The following is a 6,000-nucleotide window of genomic DNA, read 5'->3' as shown; positions in this document are numbered from 1 at the left end:
ATAGTTACTTCCTAATGGAATGAGCCTTTGAATTTTTTTTTTTTTTTAACTAGCTGAGTGTGTAGAAGACTCAATGGGAATATTTCTATGAGCTCTAACAGTGTCTACCAGAGTAGGATATGTGACCAGATGATGGTACTATGGGAGGAAAACTAACATTTATTCATATACATTTTATCTAAAATAATAAATGATGCCTACTATGAAAACTTTACTAATATTTCATATGTGGATTGGCTCTGGAGTCCTCAGTAGGTCTGCCAGTCAGACAGGCATGTATCACATACACAGGCAAAATTTTGTAAGAGAAGCATGGTAGATTACCCAAAAAACAAGAGGGTACCAAAAAGCATCCTTATATTTTATTCATGTAGAATGTGATGAAATAATATAATTTTTATGCAGCAGATAAGTTTTACTAATAGCTTATCTTTAAAAAAAATTGGCTTAAAAAGTCTGCAAAGAATTCTGAGAAAGAAAATACTGGTAATACTAGAATTAATAAGCAAACACTCTCACCCACCTCCCCACAAAAAAGCAAAACATATTTTCCTCTAACTTGCATGTGCTTTTCTCAGTAATGGTATCATATAAAGACAATGGTATATTTAACCACATTTGATTGAAAAATCATCTGAAAAACTGAAAAACTCAAAATGATGATTTAAAGTATGATTTTTTTTGTCTACTAACACTAAAGATAAACATCTTACATTGTGCATTGAAATATTATTTGATAATAATAAATATAAGGCCCTTACAAAATAACATTGTTTTAGAGAAATGTGTAAAAATATGTGCAACCCTTAGAAACTCAGTTTTGCAAAGATATAATATAATTGAAAATAATGACCCAATTTAATATTGAAATCATTAGTGACATTGAGTTCAAATCCATGCAGTGGACATCAAAATTCATTGTGTATCCTTGAAAATTTAAAATATCCTACCATGCCCATGTGAACTTTCTGTGCTGCCTAGGGTATTTTCATACACTCTTTGGACACATTAGCTCTGCATTATCAAGCTCTCATATCTCTGTGTTTCTACAAAGACATTGTTTTTTAAATTTTTATTGATGTATTGTTGATTTACAATTGTTGTGTTAGTCTCAGGTATACAGTGAAGAGATTCACTTATACACGTATTTTTTTTTCAGATTCTTTTTCATTGTAGATTATTACAAAATATTGAGTATAGTTCCCTGTGCTATACAGTAGGTCCTTGTTGGTTATCTACTTTATATATACTAGTGTGTATCTGTTAATTTCAAACTCCTAATTTATCCCTCCCCCCTTTTCCCCTTTGGTAACCATAAGTTTGTTTTCTACATCTGTGAGTCTATTTCTCTTTTGTAAATAAGTTCATTTGTATCAATTTTTAGCTATTATATAAAGAGATATAATAATAGCTATTTTTCAATGAGTATCTACTATATAATGACTCTTTAGTACATTTATTTGACTCTCACACCAACAGTGCAGGATAGGAACTATCATCCCTATCAAGGACCCAAGATATCAAGGGTCCAGTGTTGTACAACTAGTTATTACAGGATCTGGGTATTTGAAACAAAGAATATTTGACCTTATTTTTCCCGTTATACTGGGTCACCTTTCAGTAACACAGGGCTTCTCCAAGAGCAGTATGAGAATCCATAAGCAAGAAGTGCTAATTATCGATATAATTCTTTGGTTTTTTAAATTTATTTATTTATTTTTGGCTGCATTGTGTCTTCATTGCTGCACGCGGGTTTTCTCTAGTTGCGGCGAGCGGGGGCTACTCTTCGTTGCGGTGCGCGGGCCTCTCACTGCAGTGGCTTCTCTTGTTGCGGAGCACGGGCTCTAGGCGCGCAGGCTTCAGTAGTTGTGGCTCGAGAGCTCAGTAGTTGTGGCTCGCGGGCTCTAGAGCTCAGGCTCAGTAGTTGTGGCGCATGGGCTTAGTTGCTCTGCGGCATGTGGGATCTTCCCGGGCCAGGGCTCAAACCCGTTTCCCCTGTGTTGGCAAGCAGATTCTTAACTACTGCACCACCAGGGAAGCCCTTGATATAATTCTTAACCAGTAATAATTGGTTCATTAAAACCCACACTTGAAAAATATTAAATTTCTGGCTAAGACTGTTGTGTGTAGAGCTACCAGTTCCTCACCACCATACCAATATGACATCCCCAAAGGAAGTAAGTGCCAAGTTCCAGTGTCTACCTAGAGTCTTGACGACAGTATAGAGAAGAAGTAGGTACCTTTTCATGATATTCTTCAACAAACTAAGAAAATAATTTTTCTCTAGAAAGCCTTCTACTTTTAGAAATATTTGAAAAGACCCTGTGGCAAAATAAATGACTTTCTGAAAGATCTGCTTACCATATTGCTACATAAGGAGATGAGCACTTTTTTTTTTTTTTTTTTTTAAATTATTTATTTATTTTATTTATGGCTGTGTTAGGTCTTCGTTTCTGTGCAAGGGCTTTCTCTAGTTGCGGCAAGTGGGGACCACTCTTCATCGCGGTGTGCGGGCCTTTCACTGTCGCGGCCTCTCTTGTTGGGGAGCACAGGCTCCAGACGCGCAGGCTCAGTAATTGTGGCTCACGGGCCTAGTTGCTCCGCGGCATGTGGGATCTTCCCAGACCAGGGCTCGAACCCGTGTGCCCTGCATTGGCAGGCAGATTCTCAACCACTGCGCCACCAGGGAAGCCCAGGAGATGAGCACTTTACAGAGAGACTGCACTGATTACAGTAAGAATAGTGCCATTTTTACAGTACTTTGCTCAACACTCAGTGCCTACGATGAAGATAATAAACTTTACTGTTATTTTATAGGCAGATTGACTCTGGAGCCCTCAGTAAGTCTTCCTACCAGATAGGCATGTATCACAAAGCAAGACGAGGTTTACTAAGGAAAACAAGGCAGAACAGCCAAAATGTAAAAGAAGGTACCCCAAACACCCTCATATCTTTGTATCTATGTCATGAAGTAAACTTGCATTGTATTCTAAACACCCACAAAGAAAACGATCTAGGTCGTATATGAAGCAAATAAACTCAGGACTCAGTAGACTCAGGACTCAAAGCCATGGTTTCACACCAAACTGCAAGACATTACCATGCCACTGCTCCCATTCTGGCATTTTAACAGCTGCTTTAGTAAATAGATTGTTTTCTGAGTAGATTTTATATTGATTCTCATTGAATAAATTATATATAAGATGGCATAAATATTTTAATTTCTTTATGTACTTTAGGATAATCTCAGACACAAATATTTATATTCAAATGCATTCTTAAGACAGTCTATTTCTTCTCTTACTGCATGTAGGGGGATGCTAGTAAGACATGCCAAGTTTGTTACGTAAAGAGAAAAAAAGTGTTTCAGTATTTTGATGATCTGCAGACATAATCCAGATATGTATACATAGCCTAGGCCTGTACATATAACTGATTAAGGTGTTACGTTAGCCCAGTCGGTAAAAAAAAAGAATCAGTCATATTTGTATCCAGGTAGAGAATGCTGTATAACTTCACAGCCATAGAATGCTTGATTAGCCCCTCTTTATCCCACTCTCTAGTTGGTCACTTACTTAATCTGTTTTATCCGCCAACTCTTGTCCAGAAACAACTCTTTTAAAGGTCTTCAAAAACTTTCTAACACTAAATTAATGAGATTTATTTAGCCTTTGACACCATTGACATAGTTCCAATTTTAGATTAGCCATTAGCCACTCCATAAATTTATTTTTTAACTTCTAACCTCAAACCCCAGCAGCAAAAACTATGAGTCGTAACCTTCTTTCTTGAATGTTTTCCACAGGAATAATGAATATTTAGCCTATTTACATGTATATTTGTCTACTTTTATCTATTAGCTGTAAGCCCTTTGAGGCTAGAGAATCTTATTTTTCTTTACAACCTGAAACATGGTAATAACGCAATAAATATTTGCTGAGCTAATTAGCTAACTGAGAAAATAATGAAATGTCTTTAGATTTTGACATTATTGTTCACATCTCCTCATAATTCTGCCCTTCATTTATCCCGTGCCACCTCTTTCTTTTGACTCAGTACCTAAAATATTTATTATTCCTTTCATGAACCCATTGTCTTTTTCCATTCTGTTGACCATGTTCTCTTTAAAATTTTTGGTGTTCTCTTCTTCGTTGTGTAGACTCTTCTCCATAGTATTCTTATTCTTATTTTTCTACAGATTCTCTCCACATTAATTTAATATGCACAGGAGATGTTCTGGATCAGAAATGGATTTACTATTAATTACTTCACAATAGAGAATTGTGTTGTATCCCTTGCCCCAGTGCTTACTTGTGGGTAACACAAAAAGAGCCGTACCAAATACCCCATATGACTTGTCAAGTATTCCATTTGTGAAGAGTAAGGGAAAAAAAAATTTTTTTCCTTTGCTTCTGAAGAGGAAGGAAGCAGGCCTCCTTGAAAACATACAAGGTCTGAGTCATTTATTCGTGTGTAAGTAAAATATCTACAGCAGCCTAATAGTCCAGGTTTCTTGTTTGAGATATAGCGGTATCTCCAAGTTTGGGGACTTTATTCCTTTTCATTTGTAAATACCTAGGTAGCTGGCTCCCTGGTCATCCTGACCCCATAGAGCTTAATTCTGAGACGGAGTCTGAGCTGTATCCATTTGTCTTTCTAAGGGAGGTAAGGGATTTAATTGTCCCTCAGATCATCAAATTAATTCAGTAGACAAATGGCTACAGATACAATCTCATGTCACATAGGAGTCTCAGGAATCTGGGACTCTTCAGGAGCACTGAGAGATCTAGGAAGGTTTTATTTCTCTATGCTAAGGAATTAAAAATTCAGTAATCTTTCAGTCAAGGATTGCTAGGAAATCACACTATTGATATATTACAAGTGTACTTCAAAATATATCCATAAATATGACATCTTGAAGTTTGTGGTAACAGCGAAACTAGAATTATAATTTTCAAAATATAGAGGAGTTAAATTCATTCTTCTGTATTTGGCAGCTATATTGCTAAGTACTAGTCTTCAAGGATGACACAAATTTTATTAGCCTCTAAGACAATTTAGCAGATATTCAGGCCCCTTATATACCCACTCTTTCTCACCAAATAAGAATCATTCATCTTCGGAAATCCCATAAACTCTACCTCCTTTTTTGTTGTTATTTTTCAAGCATGCTCACCATGTGTGAATTGATTTATCCTTACTCTTGATTTCTGATATTGAGATGCTTCCTGACTTTTTATCATAAGTACACATTCTTCATATGCATACATCCAGTCTTGAATTTTAAAACATAACTAATGAGAGAACTGAACTGCTTCATCATCTTATCTCTTTAATCTTGTTCAATAACATTTTTCACCCTTTCTAACAGCACTCCTATTTTATTCAATATCTTCAAAACTCAAATTAGTAAGAGAAAACTTTGATGTTAGCTTTCTTTTGACAGATCACTGAACATGATCTTGTCTGAATCCTTCGCACTGCATGCTGAAACACCATTTCATTTGCATTTTATTGTTATGTGACCTGAGCAAGTTTTCAATGCAAGGATAACAGCCCGAGGGTGGCATTGATCTTTTATTCAGTCTCAGCTTTTTGTTTGTTATTTTATTCATAATATTTTTTAGTCCAGGAATGTCCTTTTGGTTCCATTTTGTTGTCTCTGTTTCTCTCCTGAGATTTGAGTCCTTTGTGAGATTTGCATTCTCTGAAACCATGTTCAGTTGAGAATAGTTACAAAAGATGCTTTAAGATGTTGTCTGTTAGCGCCAATATCTTGTTTATTTCAGATCAGATAGCTCAATTAGAATTTTTGGACAATTAGCTTTTGGACTCAATTAGCATTCTTTGCTCTTGAGAATGTGTCACATTTTTTATTTCTTCATTTTTCAGTTAATTTTGATTGTGTCCTTGATACTGAAAAGGTTAAGTTGTGGGGATTCTGGGTCCTGTTATTTTTTTTTTGTCAGCATTTTTTCCTTAATTTTAGCAAGAAATATT

At 35.8% G+C, this 6,000-nt stretch overlaps 1 long non-coding RNA gene across 1 annotated transcript in view; it reads left to right on the top strand.

The window, feature by feature from the left end:
- The first annotated feature begins 2,393 nt into the window (after window positions 1–2,393).
- Window positions 2,394–6,000, top strand: part of LOC309661035 — a 200,969-nt gene continuing 197,362 nt past the window's right edge. Inside the window, exon 1 of the long non-coding RNA XR_014263815.1 lies at window positions 2,394–2,483. This is a non-coding gene — a long non-coding RNA (uncharacterized lncRNA). The remainder of the gene's footprint in view (window positions 2,484–6,000) is intronic.

The sequence above is a fragment of the Balaenoptera physalus genome, assembly GCF_965194825.1.
Source record: "Balaenoptera physalus genome assembly, chromosome: 5".
In the NCBI taxonomy this organism is placed as follows: domain Eukaryota; kingdom Metazoa; phylum Chordata; class Mammalia; order Artiodactyla; family Balaenopteridae; genus Balaenoptera; species Balaenoptera physalus.
The sequence above is the reverse complement of the archived record's forward strand: the minus strand, read 5'-3'. Positions and strand labels throughout refer to the sequence as shown.